At 44.8% G+C, this 27,849-nt stretch overlaps 1 long non-coding RNA gene across 3 annotated transcripts in view; it reads left to right on the top strand.

The window, feature by feature from the left end:
* LOC146352272 (uncharacterized) overlaps positions 1–27,849 on the top strand; it is a 93,252-nt gene that overhangs the window by 22,643 nt on the left and 42,760 nt on the right. Inside the window, exon 1 of one of the 3 annotated variants that reach the window (XR_014787652.1) lies at positions 19,321–19,387. The exons of the other annotated variants lie outside the window; for them this stretch is intronic. This is a non-coding gene — a long non-coding RNA (uncharacterized LOC146352272). Of the gene's footprint in view, positions 1–19,320; positions 19,388–27,849 lie in introns of those variants that run through there. 3 annotated transcript variants of the gene reach the window in all.

Consider the following 27,849-nt stretch of genomic DNA (forward strand, 5'->3'; position numbering starts at 1 on the left):
CCTTACCCTCCTTTTTTTCCAAGCTAAACAATCCCAGCTGTTGTAACCTTCCCTCATAGGGGAGATGCTCCAGCCCCCTTGATCATTTGTTGCCCTTTTCTGCACTGTATTTGCACTTTTCTCCACCTCATTTAACTATCATTCTGGTAAGAAAGGGACCCTCCATACTGCTCCCTGTTCTATCAAACTGTGCCTGGAGATGACAGTGCTTAGGATGCAATCCTATGCACACTTACCTGGAGTAAGTCCCATTGAACTAAGTTGGGCTTACTTCTGAGTAGACATGCCTAGGATCACACTGTAAGACAATGAAGACTGTGGATGGGAGATCGGGTGCTGGCAGCACAGTTCTCAATGCTGGAACACCCAAACACTCGTAGGAACCTCCAACCTGCCAGAAGGGAATGGTGCTTGAAGGTTTTATGCCAATCCACTTTAATTCTTACAAGCAACACACATACACACTCTTGTGAACATCTAACTTTTTATGCTGCTTTAAATTTACAAAACACATGATGTGGTGTGACTGCAAATGAAAAACACACGAAAGCCTCTGGGACTTTTACATCAAATGAGGAACTGATAACGTTGAATGAACTGATGTACAACCAGAACCTTCTGAGATTTCAGCTGGCATCTGAACTTCCATAGAAGTTCAACTTTGGGCCAAAAAACTTTACAATAAAATTCCTCCACCAACATGGAGGAATTCACACACATGCCTATTGTTATATCTACTTTCATTATATGCCATGAGCACCTGTTGTATGTACTGTATGTACACTGGCAACCAATTTGGGTTCACTTATAAAGTATCTACGACCTGAAGATAGGACTTTACTCTTTGAGGGTTGCCTTCTCTCCAAACGCTAGGTAACACTACCCAGTTTGGCTTCTGTTCACTTTTTTTTTTTTTAACCTAGTACACCACCCAAAATGTATCGGCAGTTTTGCTAAGAAAAAAAACCCTTATGTTTCTCTTTACTTTTGTTCTCTGTCTACCAAGGAACCTGTGTGTTTTGTCTAAAGTTGGAAAAGAATTTGAGTAACTGTTGGATTTTATATTTTAAAAATGGGGGAATTATCCATTATGTGTTTGCTTATGATAACAGTCCTAGATGTAAGCTGAAACCTGTATGACACCTGGTAGAACCTAATGCATTTAGATCCCTGCCTCCTCCTCCACTCTATCTTAAGTCTCTGTCTATAACTTCAATTTCACCTCGGTCTTTGTTTTTCTCCCCTCCCTCCCTTCCTCCCTCCCTCCCTTCCTTTTTGTAACACCTTGCCTGGTGAAGAGATCTGGAGATCTCAAAAGCTTGCTCACAATTTTGTGCACTTTTGGTCGCTCCTAATAAAGGCATTGCCTAATGCTGGATTTTGGAATTATAAATAAAAGTTAATATTAATATTATTAATGTTAGATTATTGAGCATTGCTTAGTGTTAAGCAGAAGTGATATTTACTGTTTTGTGTAGTTTTGATTTTAGTATCTATTTGCCTATTTAGTCTGTTCAGCTTGCCAAGAGTTATATTATAAAGCTGAATATTTTTAGGTTAAAGAAGAACTAGGTGTAAAAGCAAAATAATTAATTAGCGACTTCAAACAAAGTTTTGTAAATTGAAGCCAAGAACTTAGTTTATTGGCAGTCAGTCTATACTACTATGCAACTACTTCAGCATTAAAAATAGGAAAGTTGAAAACTAAGAGGGCCTATTTTGAATTAGAAGTATCCTGTGTACAGAAAGAGACTCCTTCCTTTTCTTCAGTGGTGTATCTTACATTTTATCCATAGAAACAAATTCCTTAATGCAAAACCTCCATTTACGAATGCTGCAAGTTGTGCCTCCAAAATACATAAGGCTAACACCCAGGAGTGGATTGCAACTCCCACTTGCGTGCTTTGCAGACAAAAGACACAGTGACCAGGTTCGCATGATCGGTGCGGCTTATTTAAGCCATGACAAGCTGCAGTGCCCACAGGCGCCATCCTGAAAATTCAAGCTATGGGTGCAGCTTGTCATGTTGTCCAAACCAAACCAGGCAGGGCAGGGTTGTGCGAGGGTTAAACAACCCCTGGTGAACTCACAGCCTGTTTTAGGGTTATGTGAGGGCTGTTTAACTCTCGCACAACCCATCCCCACTGGGTTTGGACCACACAACAAGCCGCAGTTGCAGCTTGAATATTCAAAAAGGGCGCTGCCATGCACTGCGACCCACCATGGTTTTAATAACCCCGTGAAAAGCTGCTCTGGAAGGTTGGGAGGGAGGGCATTCTGGAACAGTATGGCATGGGTAGCTACAGGGGAAAGGGAAATCGGCAAAATTTGCCTTCCCCTCCTTCCTTCGGCAGGAGCCTTAACTGGATCTCAGTCCCTTCCACAGACAGAAGAAATTTGTACTTGGGAATTTGTAGTGTAATCCTAAGTGGGGTTGGGCCATGTGAAGCAACTGGTTGCCTGGCATTCCAAAGCTGTGCCAGCTCAGGTTGTCCAGGATGCAAGTTATGTGTGTGTGTGTGGGACCTTACTTTGCACTATGCACCATTGTTTGTTCTTTATCTTCCCCCCACCACCATTAGTTCCAATGGTGGGAGGATTAGTTATGCCAGGTCCAGGGGGGTGTCTCCACGACAACGGAAGGAGAAGCGAATGGTGGCTTACCCAGATTTTTCAAGGAACTGGCTTTGGTCCGCGCAGGGCTCCATGAACAAATGCACCATGTCATTCTAAGTTGCTTCACAGGAACATAGTTGGGGGGGGGGATTGGAGTGAATGTCATCTACTGCCAGGTCATTCAACTTGGCAGTAGAGAGGCTCCTCTCCCTCCGTCCAGGCTGTATCCCCCTTTACTCCTTCCCCTGAAGCTCCTGTAATGTGATGGAGCGAAGCTTCACGTTAATTACTTCCTTACAGCAACAAAGCAAACAGTAAAGAAACGCAGCATCAATATTTAGGGAACAAACCTCATTGACCAGAATGGGAGTTTCTTCTGAGGTGACACCTGCTTCCCCAACCTATGCCTGATTCTGCTGTTTTTTTAAATTTCTTTCCCTTTAAAGCAGCATTAGGAAGCACTATCTCCATCTCACTATTGCGCAATAGTGCTATTGCACAATAGTGAGATGGGGGTATGGGAATTGCTGGCAAATGTGCTATAGTGAGATAGGGGGTCTAAGTACTGCTGACAAAACTGCTATTTCGCTTTAATACTTTGCTTTTTTAAAAAAAAGTTAGAGACTGCCTGGACCACACCTATACTTTGCGGGGATGGCCACCACAGTTTAGTGAATGTAAGGTGAAGTAAATGCCATGAGATAGCTCAAAACTCTGACAGCCAGCTCTGAAATGGCAGAAACATCAGGGAAACACAGGCAGGGAAAACACTGGGGAAACACCCCTTGACTGTGTCAGTGAGGTCATGACAAGATGAAAGACACACCCCTGGGCAGGGAAATCATGCCAGAGTAAATGCGTAGGGTGGTGCACACCACAGCTCAGACAAGCAAAATTAAAGAAAACAATCGGACGAAAAGTCTCAGAAGAACTATTTTTTTGGCGCGAAACTCAGGTGGCTGTAAGATGGCTACGATGTCATGTGCCCCAAACGACCTCCAAACACAGCAGCCTCGCAGTAAATTGTTTGTGGAGACACCCCCTAGGCTGGTGCAGAGGGAGGAACAGATCCTGCAGCCTCCCTGGTAGATGAAGGGGCTTTGCCTCTGGTGGATCCAAGGCCACCTCTGCCCACCCTGTACCCAGAATGCCCTGTTGGAGCACCTTCTGCTGTCTATCACCAAGTACACTGCCAGTAATAGATTTTCACCCATGGAGCTTTCTGTGGGTGTCACTGGGGCCTTTTGGTGGGCACCCCCCGCTAGTGGAGTTTCTCTCCCATGGTTGAGGGGGAACTCCACCCCCTTCAAGGGAGTTAAGATTGCTCCAGCCATCCTGAATACAAACGGTACCATGTGAACAGGAAAAAATCTATTTATTTACTGTACTTTAAAACCGCCCAACAGCCAAAGTGTACAATGCAAGCATAAAATACAATTATTCAAACAAAGAATAAAAACAGCGCAGGATAAAACCAAAGTAAAACCAGCAGCAAAGAGTAACACTATTCTACCACATAAAACCACATTAAAACTAGCCACAGAATAAAGTACTAAAAGCACTAAAAACAGTTCTTAAAATGCCTGAGAGAATAAAAAGGTCTTCACCTGGCACCAGAAAGACCATAATGTAGGCACCAGGTGAGCCTCTCTGGGAAGAGCATTCCACCACTGAAAAGGCCCTCTCTCTTGCCTCATTTGGTGGGAGCATGAGGAGGAGGGCCTCAGATTATCTTAATGTCCAGGTAGGTAAATATGGGAGGAGATGTACCTTTAGGTAACCTGGCCCCAAGCCGTTTAGGGCTTTAAAACCAGCACTTTAAATTGGGCCCGGAAACAGACTGGCAGCCAGTGCAGATAGAGAAGTTCTAGCATAATATGATCACATCGACCAGTCCCAGTTATCAGTATAGCCATCCTGTTTTGGACTAACTGAAATTCCCACCCCGTTTTCAAAAGCAGTCCCACTTATAATGTGTTGCAGTAATCCAAACGGGAGGTTACCAAAGCATGAATAACTGTTGCAAGGCTATCTCTGACCAGGTAGAGTCATACTTGGTATATCCACCGAAGCTGATAAAAGGCATTCTGTGTCATGAAGGTGACTTGTGCCTCTGGTGACAAGGACAGATCTAAGAGCACCCCCAAACTATCAACCTGGTCCTTTGGGGGCAGTGCAATCCCTTCCAGAACAAGTTGAATGCCACTTTACTGGACAGATGGACCAACCACAACAAGCATCTTCATCTTATCTGGATTGAGTCTCAGTTTATTGGCCTTCATTGGCCAAGCTGAGAAAGTCTGAGAACTGCTGTTACGGAAACTTCAAATTGCTTATTCTAGCATACTGTCTGGCTACTGGTTTGAGGACTGCTGCCTCAGAGTACTTACCAGGGCCTGCTCTCATGGGGATTTGATGACAGGTCAAGTAATTTTTTGATGACACACAACTGTCACATATCTTTCTAGCATTCATTGATCTGCTCTAATTAGCTGTTCAGAGTGCATCACACAACTCAGTCTCTGCAATATTATTTTGTAACATGAGCAATGCTTTTTCCACTAACTCAGCATTTGTTTGTTGGATTACTGCATTCTTCTTTTCTACTTAACTCAGGACGATCATTGTCCTTCAAAAATATATTCACACACACACACACGCGAAGCAATAATACTGTGATGTATTGTGAGCTTATTGTGAGCACATTTCTTCACAAAAGAAAAGGAGTAGAGCAGACATTTCTTTCTTTAGCGGCACAGCTGACTCTGACTGTATGTCTAATTTCCCATGAGGGAATCTTGCTAAGGGGTGTATTCAGATGTTTGATAAGAAACACAGCAGAATTGCTCTTCTCTCACACCAAATATCCCAGTAAGGATTGTGCAAATGTGTTAGCAATGGGCCTAAGGAAAGAGCGGGCTGGACTGTTAGGCTGGATGGCATTGGGAAGGCCGCTACCCACTCCTACACAATCTAATCAAAGCCTCTACCTGAACACATCCCTATAACAGATAATATGCCACAAGGACTGCTTCTAGGCCAGGGATGGGCAACTTATGGTATTCCAGATGCTTTGGCCTCCAACTCACATAATCCCTCACCATTGGTTATGCTGGCCAGGGCTGATGGGAACTGTAGGCCAAAACATCTGGAGGACTCTAAGTTGCCCCCCCTGCTCTAGGCCTTGCTTCTGGAGCACTGGCAATGGGCAGTATCCAACAGTGTCATTCCGCAAACTCAAATAGCACTAGCAGAGCTCTACCAAAACTTTCCGTTGCGCAAGCAGTTGCCCATTATGCTTGTGCAACTGGTTGCACAAACATAATGCGCAACTGCTTGCACAACCACACTTTTGCAAACGTAACTAGTTGGATTCTCTTCTTGCACATAGCTAGGAACCTGGCTTCCGCTAGTGCAACATGATTTGCACTAACAGAATGACACAGTTGGCTACTACCCAGTGCTTTACCGTGCAATCTTAAGGTCACTGCTGGCCAGTACAGCCTGAATAATATTTGAATAACGTAATCACAATCCCATATATTCCTAGTAGCAAAGGGGAAAGCAAAACAATGCCAGTGCAAACAAGAGACAATGCAGGAATATCATCAAATGTGCCCACAGCATACATGACAACACCACTGCCACCCACCAATTAGAGCAGTGTACATCAACAATGCCCCCACAGTATTTATACATGGAAAGCACTGATTGACACACCGTGTTGGCTGAAAGACCCCATGTTGCCATACTCCCTACTCAGCACATACACAAAACACAGCTAGGCAACCATGAAAACACTACAGTAGAGCCCTCCCCAGTATTGGTCCACAATGGCTCAGCAACTGACATCTGTAGCCACATGCTCCAGGGCTCCTTGTAGATGGGTCCACTTCCCAACCACCCCCTTGCCAAGCAAACATGAAGTGCCACATAGAGCAGAACAGACTGACATTCCAGTCATAACACTCAGCGAACTCCATAGCTCAGTGACTATTAAGCTGAGGTAAATAATAGGTTTGGGGGAGACATCTGCTGACTAACTGGTGGCACAGCTGGACAACTGAGACACAACTGCAAGATTTACAGCTTTTACTGAACAGTTTTAGTAGTGATGGGAGTTTTGACAGCATCATAAAACCTGTATGGAGGGCTGGAAGCTGAAAGAGGGTCAGAGAAAGCTGCAGGTGTAGACAAAGGATAGTGGATCTTGGTGTGCTCTGCCTTAGAGAGATAACTGAGGAGGTAGAGGTTTGAGGGAGAAAGGAGTGGTGGACTCTTTGGCTCTCCAATATAGGAGAGGGTTAGCCAAGTATATCGTGTCCATTTACACATCACCAGAAAAGAGGAAACACCTCATCCCAAAAGAGGACACAGATTTGCATACAATCTGCATATATGAATTGACATGCATAGATGCAAATTTAGAAATCATTACTAGAATTTAAATAGAAATAAATACGTCATACCCTACTGGGAAAGACTGACTGGGTGACCTACTGTATGTGGTGTGCCTGCTCTACCTGCTGTCCTAGGACTGTTGATGGACAACTTCAAGGCCCCTGCTACTCTTCCTTCTTATGGCTCTGTCTTTAAAACACTTTCATTGGGCAGCCTTTCAAACAGAAGTTGCCCTCAAATAGAAGACTGTAAAACAGGACACCTAGCCACCCTAGGGTGAGTAACAAGGAGAAGGAGGGTAAGTCATGTATGTGGAAGGAACAAGTGTGGGAAAGAGCAGTAATGAGGCCTGGGGCCCAAAACTGGGACTCTTGGTGGAAGAGAGCAGAGGCTACAGCCAGCGGAGCTCAAGCAAAGAACCACAGGTGACAGGAGGGGAAGTGAGGCCATCTGTCAGCTGAGTGGAAGAAACTCTGAAGGAGGCTGAGTTGGAAGATATCAGGTGCAGGGTTGCATTGTCCTTGTCAGGATGAAAGTATTTGGAGCTGAAAGTTGGGGAGAAAGCATACTGTTTGAAGGGTCCAGTTAACCACCAGGACAGAAACGATATTCCTAGCTGTATAAATGGCTTTGCTACAATGTAATCAAAATGCGGCATTGTTTCTGGGCTTCCTGACGGAAGGAAATGGAGCCCTTATGATGTGGAGCTGCCTCCTTTCAGTCCAGATATGACAGGCTGCCAACATTTCTGTTTATCAAGGACCCCTGTGGCCTTGAAAGTTGCATGTGACAAGCAGCGAAGTAAAATGTGGGATTTTCCCTATTGCTGCACCTCCTGCTCAGTTCAGCTATGCTGGTTGCAATGCTCTGTGTCATGCACAGGAGTCCTGGGAGGATGAACAGGGGTGTGTGTGTGTGGGGGGGGGGGACCCATAGGAACAGCTGGATTCCCACTGGCCACTGCTGGTGCTCTTACTTGTCAGCCTTCCTTATGGTCAGCATGGCGCAAAGGCTTCAGCAGCTACAAAAGATGGTACCCATGGTCCTTAAGGGGTCAGTGAGTGAATGCTACCCCTTAGGATCACTTCCAGCCCTCATGCATCAGCCCTCATGCATCAGCCTTCATATGATCCCTGATTATATCCCTGATCTTCACATATGGTGGCTCACTTAATGGTGGAAGGTAATGCAGTCATTATGGCAATACTCACCCACCCTGTCTAGGAGTTGCACTGCATCTCTGTGTCCAGTTACCCTGTGGTCTGCTACCCTATGCTCTGGCTCTGATCTTGCAAGGACAAATGAGTGTTTGGGCAGCAGTACAAACAATACTTGAGATATCTGGTGTTCACCCACAAAGATGGTTGTGTTCCCCATTGCCTTCACTGGTACATGCTGAGAACTAAGCTGCATGTGGGGCTTCATGGCCATTGAATTCAGCACGAAGTTTTCCACCTCTTGTTTTGCACATGAACATCATGTCATCATCAGGGGTGGGACTGAACTGACCTCTGAACAAGCATAGGTTTCCCACTAAGTGGGGAAAAAGAAAAAGAAAAGGCAGAGGTGCTCAATTCCTACTTTGGCTCAGTCTTCTCCCAAAAGAGGGTCTATGACCCCCCTGGCAAAGGCGAAGTACAGGCTGAAGGGGCAGGATTGCAGCTTGAGATCGACAGGCATAAGGTCAAGGAACACCTCATTACTTTGAATGAGTTCAAATCTCCAGGGCCAGATGAACTGCATCCTAGAGTCATAAAGGAACTGGCAGAAGAACTCTCAGAACTGCTGTCTATTCTCTTTGAGAAATCATGGAGGATGGGGGAAGTGCCAGATGACTGGAGGAGGGCTAACGTTGTCCCTATCTTCAAAAAGGGTAAAAAGGAGGAACCTGGGAACTACAGACCAGTCAGTCTGACATCAATTCCTGGGAAAATTCTGGAGCAGATGATAAGGCAATCCATCTGGAAGCACCTTGACAACAATGCAGTGATTACTCGAAGCCAACATGGATTTGTCAAAAACAAGTCCTGCCAGACAAATCTGATCTAATTTTTTATCAAGTAACCTCCCTTGTAGACCGTGGGAATGCTGTAGACATCATATACCTCGACTTCAGCAAAGCTTTCGACAAAGTGCCCCATGATATCCTGATGAGCAAACTAGCTCAAAGTGGGCTAGATGAAACAACGATCCGGTGGATCCACAGTTGGCTACAGAATCGGACTCAAAGAGTGCTTATCAATGGGAACTTCTCAAACTGGGGAGAGGTAACGAGTGGGGTACCGCAGGGCTCAGTCCTGGGCCCAGTGCTCTTCAACATTTTTATGAATGACTTGGAGGAGGAGGTGCAAGGAATGCTGATCAAATTTGCAGATGACACAAAATTGGGAGGGATAGCTAATACTTTGGAAGATAGAAACAAAATTCAAAGTGATCGGGATAGACTGGAGCTGGGCAGAAAACAACAGAATGACATTTAATAGGGATAAATGCCAAGTTCTGCACCTAGGAAAAAGAAACCAAATGCACAGTTACAAGATGGGGGATACGTGGCTCAACCACACTACAAGCGAGAAGGATCTTGGAATTGTTGTCGATCACAAGCTGAATATGAGCCAACAATGTGATGTGGCTGCAAAAAAGGCAAATGCTCTTTTGGGCTGCATTCATAGAAGCATCGCTTCCAAATCCCGGGAAGTACTAGTTCCCCTCTACTCAGCACTGGTTAGGCCTCATCTGGAGTACTGTGTCCAGTTCTGGGCACCACACTTTAAGAAGGATGCAGACAAACTGGAGAGGGTTCCGAGGAGGGCAACAAAGATGATCAGGGGACTGGAAACCAAGCCCTATGAAGAGAGACTGAAAGAACTGGGCATGTTTAGCCTTGAGAAGAGAAGACTGAGGGGAGATATGATAGCACTCTTCAAGTACTTGAAAGGTTGTCACAGAGAAGAAGGCCAGGATCTCTTCTTGATCATCCCAGAGTGCAGGACACGGAATAATGGGCTCAAGTTACAGGAAGCCAGATTCCGGCTGAATATCAGGAAAAACTTCCTGACTGTAAGAGCAATACGACAATGGAACCAATTACCTGGGGAGGTGGTGGGCTCTCCCACACTGGAGGCCTTCAAGACGAGGCTGGACAGCCATTTGTCAGGGATGCTCTGACTTGGATTCCTGCATTGAGCAGGGGGTTGGACTCGATGGCCTTGTAGGCCCCTTCCAACCCTACTATTCTATGATTCTAAGTGCTGTCCTTGCCTTTCCACACTCCAATCCTGCCTGTATTTGCCCTTTGTACCAGCAGTGTCATGCCAACGCCATTGTAACCCCACCAATCATGGCACAACCGCAACTTAAATCCATGACCCCAGCATATCTTTGGGATCCTGCAGCATGTGGACTTAATAGCAAACCTATTCTTGTCCAACTGACCAAAGTCTAGGATAAGCTTGTTGTTGTTGTTCAGTCGTTCAGTCGTGTCCGACTCTTCGTGACCCCATGGACCATAGCATGCCAGGCCTTCCTGTCCTCCGCTCTCTCCCGGAGTGTGCTCAAGTTCATATTCATTGTATTGGTGATGCTATCTAGCCATCTCATCCTCTGCCGTCCCCTTCTCCTTTTGCCTTCAATCCTTCCCAGCATCAGAGCCTTTTCCAGTGACTTTTCTCTTCGCATTAGGTGGCCAAAGTATTTGAGCTTCAGCTTCAGTATCTGTCCTTCCAATGAGCAGTCAGAGTTGATTTCCTTTAGGGTTGACTGATTGGACCTCCTTGCAGTCCAGGGGACTCGTAAGAGTCTTCTCCCGCACCACAGTTCGAAAGCATCAATTCTTCGGCGGCGCTCAGCCTTCCTTATAGTCCAGCTCTCACAGCCATATGTTACTACTGGGAAAACCATAGCTTTGATTATGCGGACCTTTGTCGGCAAGGTGATGTCTCTGCTTCTTACTATGCTGTCTAGGTTTGCCATAGTTTTCCTCCCAAGGAGCAAGCATCTTTTAATTTCATGGCTACAGTCACCGTCTGCTGTGATCTTGGAGCCCCAGAAAATAAAATCTGTCACTGCTTCCATTTCTTCCCCTTCTATATGCCAGGAAGTGATAGGGCCAGATGCCATGATCTTAGTTTTTTTAATGTTGAGTTTCAAACCAGCTTTTGCACTCTCCTCTTTCACCCTCAACAAGAGGCTCTTTAGATCCTCTTTGCTTTCTGCCATTAGGGTGGTATCGTCTGCATATCGGAGGTTGTTGATAATTCTCCCAGCAATCTTAATTCCCACCTGTGATTCATCCAGCCCGGCGTTTCTCATGATGTACTCTGCATCTAAATTAAATAAGCAGGGCGACAATATGCAGCCTTGTCGTACTCCTTTCCCATTTTTGACCCAATCAGTTGTTCCATGTCCGGTTCTTACTGTTGCTTCTTGACCCTCGTACAGGTTTCTCAGGAGACAGGTGAGGTGGTCTGGTACTCCCATCTCTTTAAGAATTTGCCACAGTTTGTTGTGATCCACATAATCAAAGGCTTTAGTATAGTCAATGAGGCAGAAATAGACGTTTTTCTGGAATTCTCTTGCTTTCTCCATGATCCAGTGAATGTTGACGATTTGATCTCTAGTTCTGCTGCCTCTTCAGAACCCAGCTTGTACTTCCGGTAGTTCTTGGTTCACATGCTGCTGAAGCCTAGCTTGTAGGATTTTGAGCATAACCTTGCTGGCATGTGAAATGAGTGCAATTGTACGGTAGTTTGAACACTCTTTGGCATTGCCCTTCTTTGGAATTGGAATGTAAACTGACCTTTTCCAGTCTTGTGGCCACCGTTGAGTGTTCCAAATTTGTTGGCATATTGAGTGCAGCACTTTAACAGCATCAGCTTTTGGGACTTTAAATAGCTCAGCTGGAATACTGTCATCTCCGCTAGCTTTGTTGTTACTAATGCTTCCTAAGGCCCACTTGACTTCACTCTCTAGGATGTCTGGCTCAAGTTCAGTGACCACACTATCATGGCTATCAGGGACGTTCACATCTTTCCTGTATAGTTCTTCTGTGTATTCTTTCCACCTCTTCTTAATCTTATCTGCTTCTGTTAGGTCCCTGCTTTCTTTGTCCTTTATCATGCCCGTCTTTGCACAAAATGTTCCCTTGAGATCTCCAGTTTTCTTGAAAAGATCTCTAGTCTTTCCCATTCTATTGTTTTCCTCGATTTCTTTGTATTGTTCATTTAAGAAGGCCTTCTTATCTCTCCTTGCTATTCTCTGGAACTCTGCATTCAGTTGGATATATCTTCCCCTTTCTCCCTTGCTTTTCGCTTCCCTTCTTTCCTCAGCTACTTGTAAAGCCTCATCAGACAGTCACTTTGCTTTCTTGCATTTCTTTTTCTTTGGGATGGATTTAGTTACTGCCTCCTGAACAATGTTACGGACCTCTGTCCATAGTTCCTCAGGCACTCTGTCTATCAGGTCTAATCCCTGAAATCTATTCGTCACCTCCACTGTATATTCATAAGGGATATGATTAAGGTCATACCTGAATGGTTTAGTGGTTTCCCCTACGTTCTTCAATTTCAGCCGAAATGTTGCAAGAACCAGCTCATGATCTGAGCCACAGTCAGCTCCAGGTCTTGTTTTTACTGACTGTATAGAGCTTCTCCATCTTTGGCTGCAAAGGACATAATCAATCTGATTTCGATATTGACCATCTGGTGATGTCCATGTGTAGAGTCGTCTCTTGTGCTGTTGGAAAAGAGTGTTTGCTATGATCAGCATGTTCTCTTGGCAAAACTCTATTAGCCTTTGTCCTGCTTCATTTTGTACACCAAGGCCACGCTTGCCTATTATCCCGGTGATTTCTTGACTTCCTACTTTAGCATTCCAATCCCCTATGATGAAGAGGACATCTTTTTTTGGTGATAGTTCTAGAAGGTGTTGTAGGTCTTCATAGAACCGATCAACCTCAGCTTCTTCGGCCTCAGTGGTTGGGGTGTAGACTTGAATACTGTGATGTTGAATGGTTTGCCTTGGATTCGTACTGAGATCATTCTATCGGTTTTGAGTTTGTACCCCGTATTGCTTTTCCCACCCTTTTGTTGACTATGAGTGCTACTCCTTCTAAGGGATTCTTACCCACAGTAGTAGATATGATGGTCACCTGAATTAAATTCGCCCATGCCTGTCCATTTTAGTTCGCTGATTCCCAAGATGTCGATGTTCAATCTTGTCATCTCATGTCTGACCACCTCCAGCTTACCTTGATTCATTGATCTGACATTCCAGGTTCCTAAACAATATTGTTCTTTACAGCATCGGACTTTCTTTTCACCACCAGACACATCCACAGCTGAGTGTCCTTTTGGCTTTGGCCCAGCCGCTTCACTCTTTCTGGCGCTTCTTGGAAATTCCCTCTGCTCTTCCCCAGTAGTATATTGGATACCTTCCGACCTGAGGGGCTCATCTTCTGGCGTCATATCTTTTAGCCTTGTGATACGTTCCATGGGGTTTTCTTGGCAAGAATACTGGAGTGGGTTGCCATTTCCTTCTCCAGTGGACCACATTTTGTCAGAACTCTCCGCCAAGACCTGTCCGTCTTGGGTGGCCCTGCATGGCATAGCTTATGGCTTCACTGAGTTACACAAGCCCCTTTGCCACAACAAGGCAGTGATCCATGAAGGGGAGGATAAGCTTGTACTTTTAGGTTAATAAGAGGTGGACAGTGTGCTCCTGGAACTTGGCATGAAAAGAAATGAGCAAGAGATCCCTCAACCAGTTTTGTCATTTCCATTATGCTGAAGCTCAAGTATGTCAAAGAGACCGAGTTGTAGAACTGGCTCTATCATTTGGGTAGCACAGCCATCCCCAGCCTAGTGCTCTCTGGATGTTTTCGACCCTAACTCCCATCAGCCCTAGCCAGCATGGCCAGTGGTCAGGCATGCTGGGAGTTGTAGAACTGTTCCTTCACAACACATTTTTGAGGTAGGTTAGGCTGGTAAGTAGTATGGTACAAAATAGCGCATCACCAGGCTGTCCCCTTATTTTGGTTTTTTTGAGCTAACTCCTTTATGTTCTGCTGTCTTATCTGATATAATGCATGAAGCACAGCAGATGAGTTCCAAGCAATAATTCTCTTTATTCTGTTCCCCTTTCACATGTGCTAAGAACATAAACGTTGGGTAAGAAACATTTTTTTAAAAAAACCCTGCCCTCCAGCAGCTAAATACTTCTAGAACCTCACACAAAAAAAATGGCATGGGTGGTGTCTCCACCAGCAGTTTACTCTGAGCCAGCTGCGTGTTGAGGTTGTTAGGGGAACATGACGTCGTGGCCATCGAGCAGCCACCCCGGAGCTTACCAGGGGAAAACTGGATTTCCTGGGACTGCTTTAAGTCTGATTCTTTTCCTTAAGTCGGGTTCTCCATGGTATAGCTGTTGTGTGCCTCAACCCCTGCATTTATCTCAGGTATGCTAGCCCTGCCCAGGGGTGTGCCTTTTGCCATGACCCCGTTCAAGTGGTGTTTTCCTCTGTGTTTCCCAGCACAAATAAATTTATGTCTACTCAGAAGTAACTCCCATTGTTCTCAATAAGGTTTGCACACATCAGAATTTACAGAGATCCCCATGAATTGAATACAGAGCTTAAAGCACTGATTCCCTGAAGCCCGCCTGTAAAGCCTTTTACTGAACCTGCAATTCTCCATGGCTTGATTTATTGTCTTCGGAAGTAACTACTTCACATCTTAGTTACAGAGACCTTGCGGTTAGAAAGGGGGCTGGTTTCCCATCCCTGTGTCGTCGTCCCCCCTTTCCCAGCACAAGCATATGTGTGTCTACTTGGAAGTAACTCTAGTCGTGCTCAATGAGGCTTGCTCCTGAAATGCAGGTGCATCTGGAGTTTCAGGGGAAAGGAGAAAGTGGGGGAGGGAGGGGAAGCCTCTCTGACTGGTTGAGCAGCCCCTGCCAGTCTGATGACATTCACTCCAGCCCCCACCAGGAAGTATATTCTGTGAAGCGATTTTTACTGATGCAGAGAACTCGCTCATGGAGCTCTGCATGGACCAAAGCACAGCAAAGCTGATTCCTTATAAAAAAAATCCAGCACTTCTCCATTTGCTTCTCCTTCCGTTGTTGTGGAGACACGGTCATGGCCGTGTACTGCATCAGGTCATGAAGGTTCCGTTTAGTTAAAACATCCATCGACAGACCTAGCTGCCATTAATTTTAAAAAAACAACCCAATAGATTTACTTCGAATAGAATAGACTGGCTATACAAGAAGACAAGGTTTCTACCCAGGGTGAGAAGTGAGGGAAGTTAAACTGAAGACTTTCCTATAAAAATTTCCTTATTTGTTTCAAAATTGTTCACTTCTGACTTTTGACCCAAAGTCTTTGCATATTACATTCATTTTGTTTCTGCTGAGTCATTCTGCCAGCAGAAAGACACCTTTTAAAATCTGGAAATCGGTTTGTGGCTGCCTAACCAGAGGCACCTCCAGTCTCTAGTCAAGTGAAACCTGCTGCAAATGAACAAGGGTGAGATGTCTCTGGAAAATTGTATGATGGCAATTGGCTAATGGTGTTGCCCATTTCAGTGTCCTCTGTCAGTCTTCTGCCTTATACTCATTTGAGATCAATAGGGCAGCCGTTGATGAAACCTGGCAGATCTTAGTTTACTACCAAAGGGTAGAGCTATGATCTTTAATTAATTTAATTTGCTTAAAGTGGATGTTTAGTTTTGGAGCCAAGTTTTTCAGAAGCAGATGGATTATTTGGCATATTGAGCAGCCACAGAACAACGTTTGGACATTGCTTCAAATTCATTGGACATCCTAAACAAAAGCAGAAGCTTACATTATTGGAATGCTCCTTTTATTTAGCACCTAACCCTAAATGACCAGAAGTGGATACTAGAAAAGCCAAGATTGTAAATCCAATCGCTGTTCAGAATGCTGCACTACTTTATTGCTTAGTTTGACAGCAACATCCTAGCTGTATTGATAGTTAATAATTGTGCATCTATCATGTTTGGTGTTTAGGTTCCAGCACCACACTTACTCATCCTCAGCTTTGTGGGTAGCTCTTTGTTTCATATGTCATATTGATTGTCCTGTCTCCATCCACTGGCTCCATTGTTGAGCTAAGAATAAAGTCGGAACCAGGACCGGTTGGGCAGCCTGTGAAGGAAAACAGGAGTTGTCTAATTTATGAGACATGGCAATCGTTACATGAATGCAGTTAACATACATGGGGGTGGGGGTGTTGTTATGTAAATAGCAGCCACCGAGAAGCTCAAGCAGACTTGTGGCCATGCGGCTGGGGAAATAATTTTCTCTCCCTGCCACAGTCCTGACAAAAATTGCCTCTCTGAAACTGCTATTTGCATTTCAGGGGAAGTCTCCCTTAGCATCAATAGAAACTTCGCTTACAAAGAAACAACAGCTTCAGAAAGACAATTTTTATCAGGACTGTGGCAGGGAGAGAAAGAATTGAAGTTCCCCTTCCCATCCACCTCTGCCCCACGGTCCTGGGGCCACTCTGGCTTCTCTGCAGCCATGGTTTATATCACAAATTAACATCACATCTAGTTTGGCCCCCCCACCAAAACTTGAGGCCCAGTTCAGAAAGTTCTAAACTTCTCCATACAGAGATGTGGTTCACACAATATGACAGCCCACTATGGCTTACGTTACTCATGGGGCTGTCACATTGTGCCAGGTGCCCACAGTTGCCATTTTTGCATGGTACCCATGGGTGCCTAGCTTGCCATGGCTTGTTGTGTCATGGAAACCCAGGCACCAGGGGTCGTTTGAAGCTTAGACAACCCTCAAATAACGCATGGCTTGTTTTAGGGTTATTATTTAGGTTGGCCTGTCATGATGTGTGAACAATCTCAGAGTGTCCTTAGTATGGATGCAGATACATGGAGGATGTAGTGTCTAACCTAGCAGTTCTGGCTTCAGGTTTTTGAGAACCCTTGGGCAAGACACCCTCAAAGGGCCCTCTCCTTCAGTGGGCAGGTTTGCATGATCATTGAGGGGAAATAAGCAACTGTGGCTTATTTTCCGCCTGTGATCGAGTGAACTTTCCCACTGGAGGAGCGGGCCCCTTGAGGTGTCTTGCCCAAGGGCCCTCAAAAACCTGAAGCTGGCACTAAGTTGGACACTACCTCCTCCATGTATCTGCACCCATACTGAGGACACTCTTGAGTGATTGTGTGAACCCAGTCAGTAAGTCTCCCTTCTCACCATCATTGTCACCAGCTGCTATTGTTCCTCACCCTCTTTCTCGTTATTGCTACCACTTGCTTGCTTGACAGGCAGAGAGCCAGTGAGCAAGTAGATAGTGGCATCTAAGGCTCCTCCTCGCCACCACTGTTGTCTGGACCAGAGTAAGAGGCAGCAAAACAAGCAGGATGCAGTAGTGAAGTGGAGCAGCAACTCCATGGGGCTCTTGTCAGTGGGCCCCTCCTGGGGTGTGGGCTTTCAGTAGATACCCAACTATGCCTACCTTTGAAGCTGTCCCTGTGATTTAGTATAACCATACTGAGAGTAGTGACTTTCATGAATATGGTGGCCTTTTTTAAAAACTTCCCATGCTCACCTGAATTGTTGTGTCCTCAGGGATGTTCTGCTTAGAGGGGTTTAGACCGTATGATGTGGGTGTAGGAAAATACTTGAATGTTGAATTTTATTTCCTTCCACAAAAGTGTGTTTGCTTTTATTTGCTTACAAATAAATGATAGGCATGATCTAGCCAAAGTTAAGCGCTTTGACATCTGATGACTTTCCGTGGGAGACACTTAAGACTGTAGCACACACAGTTTATTCAGTGGATGCTTCTAGATGGAGGGCTTTTAGCACTACCAATTAGAAGGCATACAGCAGCTATTCTGTCTTTTTCTCTTTAACGGATTTTCTGTGGTAAGGAAGAAGATGGAAGAAGCAGTCAGAAAACATGGGAGGATTATGAGTGGAAGACATTGTCTGGACCTCCCATAGAACCCCATTAATGAAGCAGGGCAACAGTGTGCTAAAAGCCTCATCTGGAAGCACCCAATGAGACACTCCCTCTAGGAATGGAACCAGCTTTTCAGTCCAATACTGCTATGTAGTATTATTTAATTTAATTGCCCATCCAGGTCTTCAGCACCTAAATCAGTAGTGGGCAACTTGTGGCTGTCCAGATGTTTTGGCCTACAACTCCCATTGTCCCTCATCATTAGCTATGCTGGCTAGGGATAATGGAAGTTGTAGGTCAAAACATCTGGAAAGCCAAAAATGACCCACCCCTGATCTAAATCAAGCATAGTAGGATATACTGAATTATACTTGCTCAGCCTCAGTAACCCTACCCCCAAAAAACCATTTTTACCACCCTAATTGAAGATGGAGTATCCATGGCAAATTTCTAGAGTCTGCAATGGCAAGCACCTTCTTTGATCCCCATACGTGGCATGCCTCTGAAGTTCTCAGAGGAAGCTAGGGCTCTCTAATGTTAAAGAGGCAAGATGCAGGCAGGTTTTGGTCAGAGTCAGGGAAAAGATTTGTTTTTATCAAAAAGTTTGAAAAAGGCACTGCTGAGTCCTGAGGAAAACTGTTTGTTTGAAGCTACCATTTGCATTGGGAGGAAATCCCCCATTGACTGGGGGGGGGGGTGTCCTCCCAATGCAAATAGTGACTTCAGAGGAGGAAAGGGTTGAAGTTTCTCCTCCACACCTGCTGTGATCTAATAATTATTACCCCAGCTGATGCCATTTGCATTTTAAAAACATTGTATGTTAAATGCAAATTCTAATTTGAGGGCATGTGTAGTTTGGTCCTCAGCACCAGTTCGGGCTGGGAAGGGAAGGAAGAAGAAGAAGAAGGGAGGAGGAGAAGGAGGAGGAGGAGGAGAAGATGAAGAAGAAGAAGAAGAAGAAGAAGAAGAAGAAGAAGAAGAAGCCATGTTGATGAAGAAGGCAGTGGTGGTATTTCCGTGTACAGGAAGGAGGGAGAGCCCATGGAAACCTGACACCAGCCCTGCTCAAGTTTCCCCATTTGTAAAATGGGAATGAGAATGACAAGCCTGGTTTTAGAGCATTTTTGCACAATTTAGGATAAATGATCATTAGAGGGCTGAAAAAGAAACAGAGGATCAAATGAAATTCTCAAATGAGATTCTGTTTCTCTCTTTTATCACGTATTGTCCCATTTGAGTAGATTGTATTCCTTGTGAATAAGCACCAGGATCTTTCCTGTAACTTCAGTAGGTCCCTCCCCCCCTCCCTCCTTTCTAAGCGTTTTGCTAGATTGGCATTATCCCGTAGTAGTGTCACAGCCTGCAGTCATTTAATGCCTCTTCTCGTGGGGTCAGGATTCCACGCCCAAGTGCATTTAGCAGGTCAGTACAGTAATTTTAAATGTCTTTCTTTCAATCTTTTGCCATCTTCAATTATACCTTTCCACCCTACTATTTGTGTAATTTTCTTCTGTCTAAAGTCTCTTTACTGTTGTTCTCTATTGCACAGCATGACAAATTACCCATCAAGCTATATCTTTTCAGCCCAGAAATGTGCAGCAACACGAAGTCATGGCATTATCACATGTTGTGCACTTTATTTCCTTACAGTTCATTCAAGTGTGTCACGTTATTTTCCTGCTTCCTTTTTGTCATCACATAGATTAACCATTTCATCAGCCCGTAAACTTTGGAAACAATTAGAAACTCATTACATTGTGAGGAATGTAATGAGGTATTTGAGAGCAAATACCTACTCAAGCCTAGGCTACATATACATTTCCTTATAATCTCTGGCAAAACGAAAAACAATGGCCGTGAATCGTTCAGCTTTAAAGAAGCAAAGGCTTTCCTGATTATACAGCTGAGTAACTTGGCATTGGGCAAGTATTATTTGTTGCCCCTGGCCACTAAACAAATTAACTGTAAGGCACCATTCGGTCTTACAGGGAACACAAACCTCTCATGGGAAAGGAAACTCACAGGGCCAGATGTGCGCTCCACATTTGGGTTTTTTTTTCTGTCTTTCACTTTAGCTACAGCTAAGTACTAAGAATTCTATAGTGTTTACCAAGAGATCTCAGAAAAGTGCTAGCATGTGACCAAAGAGAAAAAATGGGGTGGAATTGGAGCTGGATTAGTGATGGTGCTCTTTAGAAATCATGGTTAGCAGTGCAATCTTATATGTATCTGCTCAGAAGTAAATCCCATTGAGTTCAATGGGAATTTACTCCCAAGTAAGTATGTATAGGATTGTGACCTAAAAGTGCAATCCTAGACATGTCCATGTAGAAGTAGGTACCACTGAGTTTACTGTGGTTTACTCCCAGGTAAGTGGGTATAGCATTGTACTCTAAGGGCACAATCCTGTGCATGTTTAGACAGAAAAAGGTCCTACAACTTCCTGGCTGGGGAATGCTATGAACTGTAGGACTTTTTTCTGCCTAAACATGCACAGGATTGTGCCCTGAGAGGATAAAATATTTTCCAGGCTGCACCATGCATGCCTTTAAAATAACAAAGGGACTTAAGGCATGTTAAAAACAAACACATTTCTTGTGGCATTTAAGCTTTCGTGGATTTGAGTCCACTTTGGGCTGGATTGCGTGACCGTAGCAAAGGAAATAAGCCACAGTGGCTTATTTCCCCCACCACACATGCCAGGTGGATTTCACTAATTATCCTTGCTGTCACAGCATGTGGTCTGAACCCAGGTGGCATGTCTTGTGGGGGGGGGGGGGCAACTGTCAACCCAACATGGGCTGCCCATGGGTTATTTGGGGGTCATTGCCCTCCCCTCAAACAAGCCATGCTGCCTGTATTAGGGTGACACAACAAGCCCTGCCAGCAAGGACAAGTAGGAAAATGCGACCAGCACACCCAGCAGGGTTAACAAGCCACCATGTCTCGTTAACTATGCCATGATCATGTGAACCAGGTCACTATCAGATGCCTGAAGTGATATGCTAAGTTACAGGAATATTTATATGGTGGGGTGGGGCAGGGGCAGGGGATTGTAAACCATGAGGTGGGAGAGAAATGAAATGCAGAAAGTACGGACTGTGACAATTGTCCCATGAACAGTGGCTGTTCACAAAACTGTTTCATCTTGCTCACCAATTAACTTATGCATTATCTATATATTACAAAGAGTAGATTGTGATGAGAGAGAGACTCAGGTGATGACCTATGGCTTACTCACACGACCAAAAATGGGATGTTAGCATGGAGGGAATGCAATCAGGGATAACTGCTTTGTTTCATGCATGGTGGGAGCTGACAGACCTTGTAGCCTGGTTACTGAAAGATGGGGAAAGCCATAGTCAACTGCCCAAAAATCCTCCTCCCTAGGTGTTGTCGGCACCAGGCCTGAGTTGGAGTTTGATCTGGTGCTTCACACCTACAAGTTGACTTCATACAGTGAAGGGCAACCACAAACTTTAAATCCTAGGGAGGAGGGCATTGCCGGTGTCATTTCTCGGACCTGCTCATTGCTCCAGATGTAGGTCTTGACTACAGAGACAGGGAACCAGCCCCCATTTCTACAGCCAATAGGCTGCCACTGAAAGCTCCTTCTGCTAGCTCCCTTGCCCTTCAGCTTCCCATAATATTGCTGCCAGTGGGCCAGTTGGAAGTAGCTCTGAGAAAGAAGAAACCAGAGAAGAGTCCATTTGCTCACTTAGAATCTGCTGCTTTAAGGAAGATGATATTCCCTGTACATCATATCCCCAGTTTTGCCAGTCTTCCTTAGGCCAGGCTGGGAAGCTTGATGATGGCATTTAAACTAGAGCTGTGTGTAAATGGCCTCTTGAAATTCTCTACTTTACTTGTGGCAGAGAAATTTGGGAGACAATTTCAATGAATTTCTCCAGGGGGAGGAGAAATTCTCCACAGTTTCTCCCAGCTAGGGCTCCCCATTGGCAGGGCGTGTAGCACAGCTTCTTTCTTTTTTGGTAAGTGGTTTGGGGGTTTTCATGCTGCAACAGCATTAACTGTCTTGGCAGGCTGGCCCCCAATATGCATCCACCACAATGGGGAGGGGGGAGCAGTGCTGTGCCTAGTTCCACGGATGAGGTGGAGTTTGTGCTCTACCAAAATCTGTCCCAATTCCCTGAAAGTTTTCTCCCCCCATGAAAGAGGCTTCCATTGCTCTGCCTCATTCAGGATGTTTTATAATGTATTTTCATGGTGTTTTTCAGCTTACCTAATCACAGCTAGCCTCTCAGACTGCCTGCACATCCTGATCTGAAAAAGCCCCATGGAGGAATTACCTCATGGTGCCTTAAAATGGGCTTTAATTGAAGTATAGGAAACTGAGGAAGCTATAGGCAGCCAGAGAGATGATTGCACATTGAAAAACAGGACACTTGTGCTCACTCCTCTGCCACCTCCAAAGTAAGGTAAGCTCAAGAAACCCAAACCCAACCTGTGAGAATTTATTTCTCTTAAATTTCTTCACCACTGAATTTCTTTTCGAAAGCAATTTCTCTTCTATCAAATTGAATGAGAATGGTTGAAAAAAATGTGGGAGAAATTTTCGGCACAGTACTTACTTAAACCTTCAGCTGGGAACAAGCAGTTCATGCTGCAACAAGTCTCTACATATGAGAGTCTACAAATCTTGCAAGGGCCCCGTACACCAGGAGCTTTTCCGAGTCTCTCACCTTGACTTAGGGCAATCTGCCGCTCTGCTCTGCTCCTGCTCTCAACCTTGAATCCCTCTGCCTGATACTCAGACCATGACAGTGGCAGCTACACCTCTCTATACCTTTTGATGTTACCTGGGCTTGTCTAGAATGCCAGCAGTGGTTGCTGCTTGTCCTCACTGTCCCACAAAGACAGCTAATATTTTTAAATGGTTCCCATTACCCAACCAGAAGAAGTACCCAGGACATGTGAACACTATTGGTAGCGCAGAAAGATGAACAAGGCATGGGATTTTATAATTTAAAAACGTTTATTTAATACAAGAAATGTTGTATCTTATCATTAATCACTCCCCTTCATGGATCACTGCCTTGTTGTGGCGAAGGGGCTTGCGTAACTCAGTGAAGCCGTAAGCTATGCCGTGCAGGGCCACTCAAGACGGACAGGTCATGGCAGAGAGTTCTGACAAAATGTGGTCCACTGGAGAAGGAAATGGCAACCCACTCCAGTATTCTTGCCAAGAAAACCCCATGGAACGTATCACAAGGCTAAAAGATATGACGCCGGAAGATGAGCCCCTCAGGTCAGAAGGTGTCCAATATACTACTGGGGAAGAGCAGAGGGTATTTCCCAGTAGTGCCAGAAAGAGTGAAGCGGCTGGGCCAAAGCCGAAAGGACACTCAGCTGTGGATGGGTCTGGTGGTGAAAAGAAAATCCGATGCTGTAAAGAACAATATTGTTTAGGAACCTGGAATGTCAGATCAATGAATCAAGGTAAGCCGGAGGTGGTCAAACATGAGATGACAAGATTGAACATCGACATCTTGGGAATCAGCGAACTAAAATGGACAGGCATGGGCAAATTTAATTCAGGTGACCATCATATCTACTATTGTGGCCAAGAATCCCTTAGAAGAAATGGAGTAGCACTCATAGTCAACAAAAGGGTGGGAAAAGCAGTACTGGGGTACAATCTTAAAAATGATAGAATGATCTCAGTACGAATCCAAGGCAAACCATTCAACATCACAGTAATTCAAGTCTATGCCCCAACCACTGATGCCGAAGAAGCTGCAGTTGATCGGTTCTATGAGGACCTCCAACACCTTCCAGAACTAATACCAAAAAAAGATGTCCTCTTCATCATAGGGGACTGGAATGCTAAAGTAGGAAGTCAAGAAATCACCGGGATAACAGGCAGGCATGGCCTTGGTGTACAAAATGAAGCAGGACAAAAGCTAATAGAGTTTTGCCAAGAGAACACGCTGATCATAGCAAACACTCTTTTCCAACAGCACAAGAGACGACTCTGCACATGGAAGTCACCAGATGGTCAATATCGAAATCAGATTGATTATGTCCTTTGCAGCCAAAGATGGAGAAGCTCTATACAGTCAGTAAAAACAAGACCTGGAGCTGACTGTGGCTCAGATCATGAGCTGGTTCTTGCAAAATTTCGGCTTAAATTGAAGAATGTAGGGAAAACCACTAAACCATTCAGGTATGACCTAAATCATATCCCTTACGAATATACAGTGGAGGTGAGGAATAGATTTCAGGGATTAGACCTGATAGGCAGAGTGCCTGAGGAACTATGGACGGAGGTCCGTAACATTGTTCAGGAGGCAGCAACTCAATCCATCCCAAAGAAAAAGAAATGCAAGAAAGCCAAGTGGCTGTCTGATGAGGATTTACAAGTAGCTGAGGAAACAAGGGAAGCAAAAAGCAAGGGAGAAAGGGGAAGATATATCCAACTGAATGCAGAGTTCCAGAGAATAGCAAGGAGAGACAAGAAGGCCTTCTTAAATGAACAATGCAAAGAAATCGAGGAAAACAACAGAATGGGAAAGACTAGAGATCTCTTCAAGAAAATTGGAGATCTCAAGGGAATGTTTTGTGCAAAGACGGGCATGATAAAGGACAAAGAAGGCAGGGACCTCACAGAAGCAGATGAGATTAAGAAGAGGTGGAAAGAATACACAGAAGAACTATACAGGAAAGATCTTAATGTCCTTGATAGTCATGATAGTAATGTCCTTGATAGCCATGATAGTGCGGTCACTGAACTTGAGCCGGACATCCTCGAGAGTGAAGTCAAGTGGGCCTTAGGAAGCATTAGTAACAACAAAGCTAGCGGAGATGATAGTATTCCAGCTGAGCTATTTAAAATCCTAAAAGATGATGATGTTAAAGTGCTGCATTCAATATGCCAACAAATTTGGAACACTCAACAATGGCCGCAAGACTGGAAAAGGTCAGTTTACATTCCAATTCCAAAGAAGGGCAACGCCAAAGAGTGTTCAAACTACCGCACAGTTGCGCTCATTTCACATGCCAGCAAGGTGATGCTCAAAATCCTACAAGCTAGGCTTCAGCAGTATGCGAACCGAGAACTACCGGAAGTACAAGCTGGGTTTCGAAGAGGCAGAGGAACTAGAGATCAAATCGCCAACATTCGTGCATCATGGAGAAAGTGAGAGAATTCCAGAAAAACGTCTATTTCTGCTTCATTGACTACGCTAAAGCCTTTGATTGTGTGGATCACAACAAACTGTGGCAAATTCTTAAAGTGATGGGAGTAACAGACCACCTTACCTGTCTCCTGAGAAACCTGTACGAGGGTCAAGAAGCAACAGTAAGAACCAGACATGGAACAACCGAGTGGTTCAAAATTGGGAAAGTAGTACGACAAGGCTGCATATTGTCACCCTGCTTATTTAACTTATATGCAGAGTACATCATGAGAAACGCCGGGTTGGATGAATCAGAGGTCGGAATTAAGATTGCTGGGAGAATTATCAACAACCTCCGATATGCAGACGATACCACCCTAATGGCAGAAAGCAAAGAGGATCTCAAGAGCCTCTTGTTGAGGGTGAAAGAGGAGAGTGCAAAAGCTGGTTTGAAACTCAACATTACAAAAACGAAGATCATGGCATCTGGCCCTATCACTTCCTGGCATATAGAAGGGGAAGAAATGGAAGCAGTGACAGATTTTACTTTCTTGGGCTCCAAGATCACAGCAGACGGTGACTGTAGCCATGAAATTAAAAGACGCTTGCTCCTTGGGAGGAAAGCTATGGCAAACCTAGACATCATAGTAAGAAGCAGAGACATCACCTTGCCAACAAAGATCCGTCTAATCAAAGCTATGGTTTTCCCCCTAGTAATGTATGGCTGTGAGAGCTGGACTATAAGGAAGGCTGAGCGTCGAAGAATTGATGCTTTCGAACTGTGGTGCTGGAGAAGACTCTTACGAGTCCCCTGGACTGCAAGGAGGTCCAATCAGTCAATCCTAAAGGAAATCAACCCTGAGTGCTCATTGGAAGGACAGATACTGAAGCTGAAGCTCAAATATTTTGGCCACCTAATGCGAAGAGAAAACTCTCTGGAAAAGGACCCTGATGCTGGGAAAGACTGAAGGCAAAAGGAGAAGGGGACGGCAGAGGATGAGATGGCTAGATAGCATCACCGATGCAATGAATATGAACTTGAGCACGCTCCGGGAGAGTGCGCAGGACAGGAAGGCCTGGCGTGCTATGGTCCATGGGGTCACGAAGAGTCGGACACGACTGAACGACTGAACAGCACAGCAGCAGCATCATTAATCACTCAGTTCTCAGTCTTATCCTGCCTACTCTACCGCTTCTAAATCCTCTTCCCACAACACCACTCTCTAGATGTAGCTTAATCAAACTCTAAGGCCTTATCTAACCAATTAACTGTCTGCTCCTTCATTTTATAAACTCAGGGCTTCTTCACAAGGACCTTTTATCCTGCTATTGAGATTGGTTACTCATGGAGGTTTGCAGGTCCTTTAGCTGGTGTCATTAACCTCCAGGGCATCTCCCGTACTAAACGACCTTTATTCCGTTTTTTAAAAGATCAGAGATAATAAGTTATCGAATTACAGCGCTTGAGTTCCCTCAAGAAAAGAGGAAAACCCACAATAAGAGGCGCTAGACCACAGCACCATCAAGCGGCTGTATAATGAAACATATCAAAGACTCAGATAAAGGGGAAAAGAGGGGGAAAGGCAGCACATATAAAAGGAGTCTGTTGTGATCCTGCATTTAAAACAGAAGCAGAAAGCCCCATTTTAAATGTGGGATTTTAGGCTGGTGTAAAGATGCTCTCAGTCTCCACATACACACACCTTTCACTCACTCACTACCCTAACTTACCTGGGTTTATTTAACACAACTATCATATATAAGCATTAACATAGACTCCATATGGCAAGTGTTGTGATTGTCACAGCACTCTCTTCATCCTCTACAAGTAGGGCAGCTCACAGAAGTATCACCTTTGTTGTGGCTTTCTTTTGTGCTTTCCAATGCTATCTAAAGGCTTTGAGATGCTTCTGGTCCTGCCTCTCCACCAGTTACTCTAATCCAGCCATATCTGGGGCCATTCCATGACCTGCTTCGCTAGAGTCTCTCTAGAGATAGAAAGTAGTTGGACATCTTCTGAGTCATCACTGAGGGCTCCTTCACACTGGGCTTTTATCTTGCAATTGAGATTGCTCCTTCACAGAAGTTTGCAGGATCTTTACATGATGCCATGACTCTCCAGGGCAGCTCCTGTACTAAATGCCCTTTGTTCCGTTTTTAAATAGATCACAGATAATGAGCTATCAAATTACCCAGCTGTGTTCCGCTTCAGTTCCCTCCATCAAAAGAGTTAAAGTGGCAAGAAGAGGAGTGAGATCAATGAAAGATAATGGACGACTCAGATATGGGAAGGAGGGGGGAAAGAAAACACATGAAAAAGGGAGTTGTGATCCTGCATTTAAAACAGAAGCAGAAAGCCCCATTTTCAATGCAGGATTTTAGGCTCCTGTAGAGATGCCCTGAGTTGTTGGAAAACTTCCACAGCATATTTCAAGTTGCCACTAGCAACAGGGCCTATCACCTGTGAGAGCCTAGATGGGGCCTCTCCCTACCAACTTCTCCTAGTTGAATAATTATGCAACTCCTGTCCTCACTCTAAGGAAGGGGTGAAGTGTTCACTGGCTACTGATCTGAGTTTGTTTCTTCAGCAACTCCTTTCTTGCAACTAGTGAGTGATCTGAGATTTGCTAGACTCTCTTCCAGCTGCAGTGTTCTTTGGAGTCTTCTGTACCATTCTTTCCCTCTGGTAAGTTGCCAGTGTGTGTGTGTGTGTGGGTGACTCTATGGAATTCCACAGCAGGGACT

The sequence above is a fragment of the Heloderma suspectum genome, chromosome 2 (assembly GCF_057233095.1).
Source record: "Heloderma suspectum isolate Gila_16-S chromosome 2, 16-S_ref, whole genome shotgun sequence".
In the NCBI taxonomy this organism is placed as follows: Eukaryota; Metazoa; Chordata; class Lepidosauria; order Squamata; family Helodermatidae; genus Heloderma; species Heloderma suspectum.